This window comes from Hordeum vulgare, chromosome 2H, assembly GCF_904849725.1.
Source record: "Hordeum vulgare subsp. vulgare chromosome 2H, MorexV3_pseudomolecules_assembly, whole genome shotgun sequence".
Lineage (NCBI taxonomy): Eukaryota > Viridiplantae > Streptophyta > Magnoliopsida > Poales > Poaceae > Hordeum > Hordeum vulgare.
Window position 1 is genome coordinate 52,599,846 of NC_058519.1, and position 14,360 is coordinate 52,614,205.

Below are 14,360 nucleotides of genomic sequence, written 5' to 3' on the forward strand. Positions count from 1 at the left end.
GTAAACGAGATTGAAATAGGTATGCGGATACTGACGATAGAATCTCGGGCAAGTAACATACCGAAGGACAAAGGGAATGACATACGGGATTATACGAATCCTTGGCACTGAGGTTCAAACGATAAGATCTTCGTAGAATATGTAGGATCCAATATGGGCATCCAGGTCCCGCTATTGGATATTGACCGAGGAGTCTCTCGGGTCATGTCTACATAGTTCTCGAACCCGCAAGGTCTGCACACTTAAGGTTCGACGTTGTTTTATGCGTATTTGAGTTATATGGTTGGTTACCGAATGTTGTTCGGAGTCCCGGATGAGATCACGGACGTCACGAGGGCTTCCGGAATGGTCCGGAAACGAAGATTGATATATAGGATGACCTCATTTGATTACCGGAAGGTTTTCGGAGTTACCGGGAATGTACCGGGAATGACGAATGGGTTCCGGGAGTTCACCGGGGGGGGGGGGGGGCAACCCACCCCGGGGAAGCCCATAGGCTTTTGGGAGCCACACCAGCCCTTAGTGGGCTGGTGGGACAGTTCACAAGTCCCCTATGCGCCAAGGATAAAAATCAAAGGAGAAAAAAATAGGGGGAAGTGGGAAAGGGGAAGGACTCCCTCCCACCAAACCTAGTCCAACTCGGTTTGGGGGGGGGGGGAGAGTCCTCCCCCCTGGCTCGGCCGACCCCTTGGGGATCCATTGGACCCCAAGGCAAGGTCCCCCTCCCTCCTCCTATATATATGGGGCTTTTAGGGCAGATTTGAGACGACTTTCTCACGGCTGCCCGACCACATACCTCCATAGTTTTTCCTCTAGATCGCGTTTCTGCGGAGCTCGGGCGGAGCCCTGCTGAGATGAGATCATCACCAACCTCTGGAGCGCCGTCACGCTGCCGGAGAACTCTTCTACCTCTCCGTCTCTCTTGCTGGATCAAGAAGGCCGAGATCATCGTCGAGCTGTACGTGTGCTGAACGCGGAGGTGCCGTCCGTTCGGTACTAGATCGTGGGACTGATCGTGGGATTGTTCGCGGGGCGGATCGAGGGACGTGAGGACGTTCCACTACATCAAACGCGTTCTCTAACGCTTCTGCTGTACGATCTACAAGGGTACGTAGATCACTCATCCCCTCTCGTAGATGGACATCACCATGATAGGTCTTCGTGCGCGTAGGAAATTTTTTGTTTTCCATGCGACGTTCCCCAACAGTGGCATCATGAGCTAGGTTCATGCATAGATGTCTTCTCGAGTAGAACACAAAAGGTTTTGTGGGCGGTGATGTGCGTTTTGCTGCCCTCCTTAGTCTTTTCTTGATTCCGCGGTATTGTTGGATTGAAGCGGCTTGGACCGACATTACTCGTACGCTTACGAGAGACTGGTTTCATCGTTACGAGTAACCCCCTTTGCTCAAAGATGACTGGCAAGTGTCGGTTTCTCCAACTTTAGTTGAATCGGATTTGACCGAGGAGGTCCTTGGATGAGGTTAAATAGCAACTCATATATCTCCGTTGTGGTGTTTGCGTAAGTAAGATGCGATCCTACTAGATACCCTTGGTCACCACGTAAAACATGCAACAACAAAATTAGAGGACGTCTAACTTGTTTTTGCAGGGTATGATTGTGATGTGATATGGCCAATGATGTGATGTGATATATTGGATGTATGAGATGATCATGTTGTAATAGAAATATCGACTTGCACGTCGATGGTACGGCAACCGGCAGGAGCCATAGGGTTGTCTTTATACTAACATATGTGCTTGCAGATGCGTTTACTATTTTGCTAGGATGTAGCTTTAGTAGTGATAGCATAAGTAGCACGACAACCACGATGGCAACACGTTGATGGATGATCATGGTGTGGCGCCGGTTACAAGAAGATCGTGCCGGTGCTTTGGTGATGGAGATCAAGAAGCACGTGATGATGGCCATATCATGTCACTTATGAATTGCATGTGATGTTAATCCTTTTTGCACCTTATTTTGCTTAGAACGACGGTAGCATTATGAGGTGATCTCTCACTAAAATTTCAAGACGAAATTGTGTTCTCCCCGACTGTGCACCGTTGCTACAGTTCGTCGTTTCGAGACACCACGTGATGATCGGGTGTGATAGACTCAACGTTCACATACAACGGGTGCAAAACAGTTGCGCACGCGGAACACTCGGGTTAAGCTTGACGAGCCTAGCATGTGCAGACATGGCCTCGGAACACATGAGACCGAAAGGTCGATCATGAATCATATAGTTGATATGATTAGCATAGGGATGCTTACCACTGAAACTATTCTCAACTCACGTGATGATCGGACTTGGGATAGTGTAAGTGGATCATGAACCACTCAAATGACTAGAGAGATGTACTTTTTGAGTGGGAGTTTAGCATATAGTTTGATTAAGTTGAACTCTAATTATCTTGAACATAGTCTAAGTCCACTTTGAATATATTTGTGTTGTAGATCATGGCTCACGCAAGTGTCATCCTGAATTTTAATACGTTCCTAGAGAAAGCTAAGTTGAAAGATGATGGAAGCAACTTTGTAGACAGGGCTCGTAATCTTAAGCTAATCTTACAAGCTGGAAAGAAGGATTATGTCCTTAATGCTGCGCTAGGAGATGAACCACCCGCTACGGCTGATCAGGATGTTAAGAACGCTTGGTTAGCGCGTAAGGAGGACTACTCAATAGTTCAATGTGCAGTCTTGTATGGCTTAGAACCGGGACTTCAACGTCGCTTTGAGCGTCATGGAGCATTTGAGATGTTCCAGGAGTTGAAGTTTATCTTTCAGAAGAACGCCCGGATCGAGAGGTATGAGACCTCTGATAAATTCTATGCTTGCAAGATGGAGGTGAATTCGTCTGTCAGTGAACATGTGCTCAAAATGTCTGGGTACTCAAACCGTCTAGCTGAACTGGGGATTGAACTCCCGCAAGAAGCTATCACTGACAGAATCCTTCAATCACTGCCGCCAAGCTACAAAGGCTTTGTGTTGAACTACAACATGCAAGGGATGAACAAGTCTCCCGGCGAGTTGTTTGCGATGCTGAAAGTCGCAGAGTCTGAACTCCGTAAAGAGCATCAAGTGTTGATGGTGAGCAAGACCACTAGTTTCAAGAGAAACGGCAAAGGCAAGAAGGGCAATTCGAAGAAGAGCGGCAAGCCTGTTGCCAATCCGCCGAAGAAACCCAAGGCTGGACCTAAGCCTGAAACAGAGTGCTTCTATTGCAAGGGTATGGGTCACTGGAAGCGCAATTGCCCCAAGTATCTGGCAGATAAGAAGGCGGGCAAACAAAAATCAGGTATATTTGATATACATGTTATTGATGTGCACTTAACCGGCTCTCGTAGTAGTGCCTGGGTATTTGATACCGGTTCTGTTGCTCACATTTGCAACTCGAAGCAGGAACTGCGGAATAGACGAAGGCTGGCGAAAGACGAAGTGACGATGCGCGTAGGAAACGGTTCCAAGGTTGATGCAATCGCCGTCGGCACGGTGTCACTTCAACTACCATCGGGATTAGTGATGAACTTAAATCATTGTTATTTAGTGCCTGCGTTGAGCATGAACATTATATCTGGATCTTGTTTATTGCGAGACGGTTACTCTTTTAAGTCTGAGAATAATGGTTGTTCTATTTCTATGAGTAACATCTTTTATGGTCATGCACCGAATGTGAGAGGATTGTTCATATTGAATCTCGATAGCGATACGCATATACATAACATTGAGACCAAAAGAGTTAGAGTAAACAATGATAGTGCCATATTTTTGTGGCACTGCCGCTTGGGTCATATTGGTGTAAAGCGCATGAAGAAACTCCATGTTGATGGACTTTTGGAGTCACTTGACTTTGATTCACTTGACACGTGCGAACCATGCCTCATGGGCAAGATGACTAAGACTCCGTTCTCCGGAACAATGGAGCGTGCAAGTGACTTGTTGGAAATCATACATACCGATGTGTGTGGTCCAATGAGCGTGGAGGCACGCGGCGGATATCGTTATTTTCTCACCTTCACTGACGATTTAAGTAGATATGGTTATGTCTACTTAATGAAGCACAAGTCTGAAACATTTGAAAAGTTCAAGCAATTTCAGAGTGAAGTGGAAAATCATCGTAACAAGAAGATCAAGTTCCTACGGTCTGATCGTGGGGGTGAATATCTGAGTTTCGAGTTTGGTACTCACTTAAGACAATGTGGAATTGTTTCACAGTTAACACTGCCTGGAACACCACAGCGGAATGGTGTGTCCGAACGTCGTAATCGTACTTTGTTAGAGATGGTGCGATCTATGATGTCTCTTACTGATTTGCCGTTATCTTTTTGGGGTTATGCATTAGAAACAGCTGCATTCACTTTAAATAGGGCACCATCGAAATCCGTTGAGACGACACCATACGAACTGTGGTATGGCAAAAGGCCAAAGTTGTCATTTCTTAAAGTTTGGGGATGTGATGCTTATGTCAAAAAGCTTCAGCCTGAAAAGCTGGAACCCAAAGCGGAAAAGTGCGTCTTCATAGGTTACCCAAAAGAGACGGTTGGGTACACCTTCTATCTCAAATCCGAGGGCAAAGTGTTTGTTGCTAAGAACGGAACTTTTCTCGAGAAGGAGTTTCTCTCGAGAGAATTGAGTGGGAGGCAGATAGAACTTGACGAGGTTGTCGAACCTCTCATCCCTCTGGATGGTGGCGCAGGGCAAGGGGAGACCTCTGTCGTTGCGACGCCGGTTGAGGAGGAAGTTAATGATGATGATCATGAAACTCCAGTTCAAGTTTCTGTTGAACCACGCAGGTCGACGAGATCACGTGCTGCTCCAGAGTGGTACGGTAATCCCGTCTTATCGATCATGTTGTTAGACAACAATGAACCTGCGAATTATGAAGAGGCAATGGTGGGCCCAGATTCCAACAAATGGCTAGAAGCCATGAAATCCGAGATAGGATCCATGTATGAGAACAAAGTGTGGACTTTGGAGATACTACCTGAGGGCCGCAAGGCTATTCAGAACAAATGGATTTTTAAAAGGAAGACGGACGCTGACGGTAATGTGACCGTTTATAAAGCTCGACTTGTGGCAAAGGGTTTTTCACAAGTTCCAGGAGTTGACTACGATGAGACCTTCTCACCCGTAGCGATGCTTAAGTCCGTCAGAATCATGTTAGCAATAGCTGCATTTTTCGATTATGAAATCTGGCAGATGGATGTCAAAACGGCGTTCCTTAACGGTTTCCTTAAGGAAGAGTTGTATATGATGCAACCCGAAGGTTTTGTCGATCCTAAAAATGCTGACAAAGTGTGCAAGCTCCAGCGATCCATTTATGGACTGGTGCAAGCATCTCGGAGTTGGAATAAACGCTTTGATGAGGTGATCAAAGCATTTGGGTTTATACAAGTGGTTGGAGAATCTTGTATTTACAAGAAAGTGAGTGGGAGCTCTGTGGCGTTTCTAATATTATATGTGGATGACATATTACTGATTGGAAACAATGTAGAGCTTTTGGAGGGCATAAAAGGTTACTTGAATAAAAGTTTCTCTATGAAGGACCTAGGAGAAGCTGCTTACATACTAGGCATTAAGATCTATAGGGATAGATCAAAACGCCTGATAGGACTTTCACAAAGCACGTACCTTGATAAAGTTTTGAAGAGGTTCAAAATGGAACAGTCCAAGAAAGGGTTCTTGCCAGTGTTACAAGGTACGAGATTGAGTAAGACTCAGTGCCCAGCAACTGATGAAGATAGAGAGCATATGCGCTCCGTCCCCTATGCTTCAGCCATAGGCTCTATCATGTATGCAATGCTGTGCACTAGACCGGATGTTAGCCTGGCCATAAGTATGGCAGGTAGGTTCCAGAGTAATCCAGGAGTGGTTCACTGGACGGCGGTCAAGAATATCCTGAAGTACCTGAAAAGGACTAAGGAGATGTTTCTCGTGTATGGAGGTGACGAAGAGCTCGCCGTAAAAGGTTACGTCGATGCAAGCTTTGACACAGATCCGGACGACTCTAAGTCGCAAACCGGATACGTATTTATTCTTAATGGGGGTGCAGTAAGCTGGTGCAGTTCCAAGCAAAGCGTCGTAGCAGATTCTACATGTGAAGCAGAGTACATGGCTGCCTCGGAGGCGGCTAAGGAGGGTGTCTGGATGAAGCAGTTCATGACGGATCTTGGAGTGGTGCCGAGTGCACTGGATCCAATAACCTTGTTCTGTGACAACACTGGTGCCATTGCCTTAGCAAAGGAACCAAGGTTTCACAAGAAGACCAGACACATCAAACGACGCTTCAACCTCATCCACGACTACGTCGAGGAGGAGGACGTAAATATATGCAAAGTGCACACGGATCTGAATGTAGCAGACCCGCTGACTAAACCTCTTCCACGGCCAAAACATGATCGACACCAGAACTGTATGGGTGTTAGATTTATTACAATGTAATTCACATGGTGATGTGAGGGCTAGATTATTGACTCTAGTGCAAGTGGGAGACTGTTGGAATTATGCCCTAGAGGCAATAATACATGTATAGTTATTATTATAATTCCTGTATCAAGATAATAGTTTATTATCCATGCTATAATTGTATTGAATGAAGACTCATTTACATGTGTGGATACATAGACAAAACACCGTCCCTAGCATGCCTCTAGTTGGCTAGCCAGTTGATCGATGATAGTCAGTGTCTTCTGATTATGAACAAGGTGTTGTTGCTTGATAACTGGATCACGTCATTGGGAGAATCACGTGATGGACTAGACCCAAACTAATAGACGTAGCATGTTGATCGTGTCATTTTGTTGCTACTGTTTTCTGCGTGTCAAGTATTTATTCCTATGACCATGAGATCATATAACTCACTGACACCGGAGGAATGCCTTGTGTGTATCAAACGTCGCAACATAACTGGGTGACTATAAAGATGCTCTACAGGTATCTCCGAAGGTGTTAGTTGAGTTAGTATGGATCAAGACTGGGATTTGTCACTCCGTATGACGGAGAGGTATCTCGGGGCCCACTCGGTAATACAACATCACACACAAGCCTTGCAAGCAATGTAACTTAGTGTAAGTTGCGGGATCTTGTATTACGGAACGAGTAAAGAGACTTGCCGGTAAACGAGATTGAAATAGGTATGCGGATACTGACGATCGAATCTCGGGCAAGTAACATACCGAAGGACAAAGGGAATGACATACGGGATTATACGAATCCTTGGCACTGAGGTTCAAACGATAAGATCTTCGTAGAATATGTAGGATCCAATATGGGCATCCAGGTCCCGCTATTGGATATTGACCGAGGAGTCTCTCGGGTCATGTCTACATAGTTCTCGAACCCGCAGGGTCTGCACACTTAAGGTTCGACGTTGTTTTATGCGTATTTGAGTTATATGGTTGGTTACCGAATGTTGTTCGGAGTCCCGGATGAGATCACGGACGTCACGAGGGTTTCCGGAATGGTCCGGAAACGAAGATTGATATATAGGATGACCTCATTTGATTACCGGAAGGTTTTCGGAGTTACCGGGAATGTACCGGGAATGACGAATGGGTTCCGGGAGTTCACCGGGGGGGGGGGGGCAACCCACCCCGGGGAAGCCCATAGGATTTTGGGGAGCCACACCAGCCCTTAGTGGGCTGGTGGGACAGCCCACAAGTCCCCTATGCGCCAAGGATAAAAATCAAAGGAGAAAAAAGGGGGGAAGTGGGAAAGGGGAAGGACTCCCTCCCACCAAACCTAGTCCAACTCGGTTTGGGGGGGGGGGAGAGTCCTCCCCCTTGGCTCGGCCGACCCCTTGGGGATCCCTTGGACCCCAAGGCAAGGTCCCCCTCCCTCCTCCTATATATATGGGGCTTTTAGGGCAGATTTGAGACGACTTTCTCACGGCTGCCCGACCACATACCTCCATAGTTTTTCCTCTAGATCACGTTTCTGCGGAGCTCAGGCGGAGCCCTGCTGAGACGAGATCATCACCAACCTCCGGAGCGCCGTCACGCTGCCGGAGAACTCTTCTACCTCTCCGTCTCTCTTGCTGGATCAAGAAGGCCGAGATCATCGTCGAGCTATACGTGTGCTGAACGCGGAGGTGCCGTCCGTTCGGTACTAGATCGTGGGACTGATCGCGGGATTGTTCGCGGGGCGGATCGAGGGACGTGAGGACGTTCCACTACATCAACCGCGTTCTCTAACGCTTCTGCTGTACGATCTACAAGGGTACGTAGATCACTCATCCCCTCTCGTAGATGGACATCACCATGATAGGTCTTCGTGCGCGTAGGAAAATTTTTGTTTTCCATGCGACGTTCCCCAACAATTATCATATTTCCTTGTTCATGATAATCGTCTATTGTTCATGCTATAATTGTATTAACAGTAAATAGTAATACATGTGTGAATAAATAGATCACAATGTGTCCCTAGCAAGCCTCTAGTTGGCTAGCTCGTTGATCAATAGATGATCATGGTTTCCTGATCATGGGCATTAGATGTCATTGATAACGGGATTGCATCATTGGGACAATGATGTGATGGACAAGACCCAATCGTAAACATAGCACTAGATCGTATTGTTCGTATGCTAAAGCTTTTCTAATGTCAAGTGTATTTTCCTTCGACCGTGAGATTGTGCAACTCCCGGATACCGTACGAGTGCTTTGGGTGTATCAAATGTCACAATGTAACCGGGTGACTATAAAGGTGCACTACGGGTACCTCTGAAAGTGTCTGTTGGGTTGGTACGAATCGAGATCAGGATTTGTCACTCCGCATGACGGAGAGGTATCTCTGGGCCCACTCGGTAGAACATCATGATGAGCTCAATGTGACTAAGGAGTTAGTCACACGATGAAGTGCTACGGAACGAGTAAAGAGACTTACCGGTAACGAGATTGAACAAGGTATAGGTATACCGACGATCGAATCTCGGGCAAGTTCTATACCAACAGACAAAGGGAATTGTATACAAGATTGATTGAATCCTTGACATCGTGGTTCATCTGATGAGATCATCGTGGATCAAGTGGGAGCCACCGTGGGTATCCAGACCACGCTGATGGTTATTGGCCGGAGCGGTGTCTCGGTCATGTCTGCCTGTCTCCCGAACCCGTAGGGTCTACACACTTAAGGTTCGATGATGCTAGGGTTATAGGGAATTGTTATACGAGGTTACCGAAGGATGTTCGGAGTCTCGGATGAGATCCCGGACATCACGAGGAGCTCCGGAATGGTCAGGAGGTAAAAATTGATATATAGGATGGATGGGTTTGGACACCGGAAATGTTTCGGGCACCACCGGCAAAGTGTCGGGACCACAGGAAGGGTTCTGGAGGCCCACCGGGAGGGGCCACAAGCCCCGGAGGGCTACATGGGCCAAGTGCGGGAGGGAACCAGCCCCTAGGTGGGATGGTGCGCCCCCACACCCAGCCCATGCGCACCAGAGAGGGAGGGAGGGGAAACCCTAGGCGCAGGGGAGGCCCAAGGCCCACCTAGGGCGCCGCCCCCTTTCCCTGCCCTGGCTGTCGCCCCCTCTCCCATCTGGGCTGCCGCACCACCTAGGGTGGGAACCCTAGGGGTGGCGCACCCCCGTCCCCTCCTCCTATAAATAGTGGGGGTTTTGGGGCTGTTGGACACACCGTTTTCCCTCTCCCTCGGCGCAGCCCTGCCCCCTTCTTCCTCCTCTCCCACGGTGCTTGGTGAAGCCCTGCCGGGAGACCTCGTCTCTCCATCGACACCATGCCGTCGTGCTGCCGGAGATCTTCCCCAACCTCTCCCTCCTCCTTGCTGGATCAAGGCGCGGGAGACGTCACCGGGCTGCACGTGTGTTGAACGCGGAGGTGCCGTGGTTCGGCACTAGATCGGAATCACACCGCGATCTGAATCGCGGCGAGTACGACTCCATCAACCGCGCTCTAGCAACGCTTCTGCTTAGCGATCTTCAAAGGTATGAAGATGCACTCACCCCTCTCTCGTTGCTGGTCTCTCCATAGGAAGATCTGAATATGCGTAGGAAATGTTTTGAATTTATGCTACATTACCCAACAAATGCTCCCCAAGATGCCACTAAGGCCACCGTAATCTCCTCATGCCCTCGCACAATGCAAGATGTCGTGATTCCACTAAGGGTCCCTTGAGGGCGGTCACCGAACCCGTACAAATGGCAACCCTTGGGGGCGGTTACCGGTACCCGTACAAATTGCTCGGGGCAATCTCCACAACCTAATTGGAGACCCCAACGCTTGCCCGGAGCTTTACACCACACTGATTGAGCTCCAAGACACCACCAAGCTTCTAGGACGCCAAAGCATCCACGAAGAACAATCTCTAGGGTACTAAGTACCAAAAGGTAATATGGCTTCTCAAACTTCACTTCCACGTATCACCGTGGAGAACTCAAACCAATGCAATTCATGCAATGGCAAGAACACACAAAGTCGTCAAGTCCCTCACACTCAAATCCCTCCACAACAACAAAAGCTATGGATAAATATGAGAGGAAGAACAAGGAGCTCACTAAGAACTCCAAGATCAAGATCCAAGTGGTTCCCCTCACATAGAGGAGAAAGTGATTGGTGGAGATGTGGATCTAGATCTCCTCTCTCTTTTCCCTCAAAAACAAGCAAGAATCATTGGAGGGATTGAGAGTTGCAAGCTCTAAAAAGTTCAACAATGGGGGTAGAACATGAGCTCAACGGATAGATGAGTCCAAGGGGGAAGAAGACCCCCTTTATATAGTGGGGGAAGAAATCAGACTGTTACCCCCACTTACAGCCCGAGCACAGCGGTACTAGCGCTAGCCCTGGCGGTACTACCGCTAGCCCCTGGCGGTACTACCGCTAGCCCTCGCGGTACTACCGCTAGACCTTGGCGATACTACCTCTAGCCCTGGCGGTACTACCTCTAGCCCTGGCAGTACTACCTCTAGAAAAAGTCTTCGCAAAAAGTCCGACGAAGAACAACCGCTCAAAGAGAGGTACTACCGTCCCGAAGCAGTACTACCGCCCACCCGAAGCGGTACTACCGCTCCTAGAGCGGTACTACATCTAGGGAGCGGTAGTAAGAAATTACTACCGCTCCGGGGGTGGTACTACCGCTACAGGAGCGGTACTACCGCTGGCACCAGGAGCGGTACTACCGTTGGATACTGAATCTGCTCTAACTTTCGCATACGGACTCCGATTTCAACGAAACCAAGTTTGTTGGAAAGCTAATGAAATGGGATAACACAATCTTGATATAAATATCAATAATAAGCAAGTGAGGAAATGCCCATAAGAAAATGGTGAGAATCCGTCTTCAAATAAGACCGATAAAAACTCCCAACATAAAAAACATCATAAAAGATGCATATGGACTCCGTTTTCGATGAACTCGAGCTTGTCATGAAGATGACCATAAGCTCTGAAACTCACAAAGAGAAACACCAAACAAGAACCAATAAGTATGATGCAAGTATGCAAATGGTTTGAGCTCTCAACGAACGATACGATCAAGCTACTCACTTGTGAGCCCCCCTTGATAGTACATCAATCTATCCTAAAATAGAAAACCTATCAAGGGCAAACCTATACCTTGCACCTCGTCCTATTGAGCTAGATGATGATGATCTTGGCTTACTCAAGATGGACCACCTTTCTTGATTGCATTGGCTTGATGAAGACTAGTTGATTGCTCCCCCATACTCACTATAGGTGAGCCACTCTTCAGCATATCTTCACAAGTCCATTTCCACCACAATGGAGGGCAAGCTTCAAGCATGATATCTTCGTGTTGATCCACTTGAACTTAAACACCACAATCTTGATGACGATCACCACTTGACGTCATCCTTCATGGGTTGTATGAGATCTTCCTCTAGACACAAGCCCATGTAGACACACCTAACCCCACGTAGAACTCTCATGAAGACCATGGGTTAGTACACAAACACGTAATGGACAATGCTTACTGCTACTGCAAGAAAAGACCTTCCAACGGCGCCAGAAACAAGCGTGCTGACGGGAGACTATTCTTGTCTTGATACTCCTCAACAACGGCACCAGGAATCATTCTGCTACGGCTACGCCTTTAGGGACTTCCTTGGCAAATATGCAAAGGATTCCCCCGTGGCCTTGGAGCCTTGCGTTGGTGTTCCCTCAGTTTTGAGAACCAAGGTATCGATCCAGTGAAGGATTGTCACAAGTACCTGCACAAACACAAAGTGCTTGCACCCAACGCTATGAAGGGGTTGTCAATCCCTTATAGATTGTTTGCCAAGTGAGAACTGAAAGCAAAAAGAAACAAAGCAAAGTAAAAGCGAAAGTGGAAACGATAGGTGTGAATAGACCCGGGGGCCGTAGTGTTCACTAGTGGCTTCTCTCATGAAAGCAAGTAGACGGTGGGTGAACGAATTACTGTCGAGCAATTGATAGAACCGCGTAAATTCGTGACGTTATCTATGGCAATGATTATATCTATAGGCATCACGTCCAAAACAAGTAGACCGATGCTTTCTGCATCTACTACTATTACTCCACACGTCGATCGCTATCCAGCATGCATCTAGTGTATTAATTTCATGAGAACAGAGTAACGCCTTAAGCAAGATGCATGATGTAGATGGACAATCTCATATCTACAATAAAAGTCCATCTTGTTACCCTTGATGGCAACAACATGATGCGTGCCTTGCTGCCCCTTCTGTCAGTGGGAAAGGTCACCACACGGTATGAACCCAAAACCAAGGACTTCTCCCATTGCAAGAATCATAGATCTAGTTGGCCAAACAAAACCCAAGACTCGGAGAGACTTACAAGGATATCAAATCATGCATATAAGAAATCAGCAAAGACTCAAATATATATCATAGATAATCTGATCACAAATCCACAATTCATTGGATCTCGACAAACACACCGCCAAAGAGGATTACATCAGATAGATGTCCATGAAGATCATGGTGAACTTTGTATTGAAGATCCAAGAGAGAGAAGAAGCCATCTAGCTACTAACTACGGACCCGTAGGTCTGAAGTGAACTACTCACGAGTCATTGGAGAGGCGATGATGTTGATGTAGAAGCCCTCCAACTCCAAAGTCCCCTCCGGCAGGGCACCGGGAAGGGTCTCTAGATGAGATCTCGCGGAAATGGAAGCTTGCGGTGGCGAAAAAGTGTTTTCGTGGATTCCCCTATTTTTTCTGTATTTTAGGGAATATATAGGCGAAGGAGCTAGGTCAGGGGGGCGCCAGGGAGGCCACAAGCGTGGTAGCCGCCGCCCCCCTGGTGGCGGCTACAGGGCTTGTGGCCCCCCTGTGGCTCTCCTACCTTGGACCTTAAGTCCCCTGATCTTCTTCCGTTCTGGAAAAATTTATTTCAGGGATTTTATTCCGTTTGGACTCCGTTCCAAAATCAGATCTGAAAAGAGTCAAAAACACAGAAAAAACAGGAACTGGCACTTGGCACTGAATTAATAAGTTAGTCCCAAAAAAGATATAAAAGGTACATAAAACATCCAAAGTTGACAAGATAACAACATGAAACCATAAAAAATTATAGATACGTTTAAGACGTATCAAGCATCCCCAAGCTTAACTCCCGCTTGTCCTCGAGTAGGGAAGTGATAAAGAATGAATTTTTGATGCTTTTATGCTACCTAGCATAGATGTCCTTTGTAACTCCTCTTATGTGACGTGAATGTTCAGATCCATTAGATTCAAAACAATAGTTTGCTATTGACGTGGAAACAATAATACTTCAAGCAAACTAGCAAGGTAATCATGAACTTTCAAAATAACAAGGCCAAAAGAAAGTTATCCCTATAAAAGCATATAGTCTGGCTATGCTCTATCATCCTTGCACAACAAATTTAAATCATGCACAACCCCGGTATTGGCCAAGTAATTGTTTTCACACCTTTAATTTCTCAAACCTTTTCAACTCTCACGCAATACATGAGCGTGAGCCATGGTTTTATCACTATAAGTGGTGTGGAGTGTGGTGGAGGTTGTAAGACAAACAAGGAGAAGATGGTCACATTAACTAGGCATATCAATGAGCTGTGGAGATGCTCATCAATAGATATCAATGTGAATGAGTAGGGATTGCCATACAAATGATGCACTAGAGCTAAGAGTATGTGAAAGCTCTTAAAGAAAGCTAGTGGGTGTGCATCCAACTTGCTTGCTCACGAAGACCTAAGGCAAATTTGAGGAAGCCTATCATTGGAATATACAAGCCAAGTTATATAATGAAAATTTCCCACTAGCTATATGGTGGTGACAAAACGAGAGACTCTCAATCATGAAGATCATGGTGCTTAATAAGCACAAGTGTGGAAAGATAGTAGCATTGCCCCTTCTCTCTTTTCTCTCATTTTTTATGG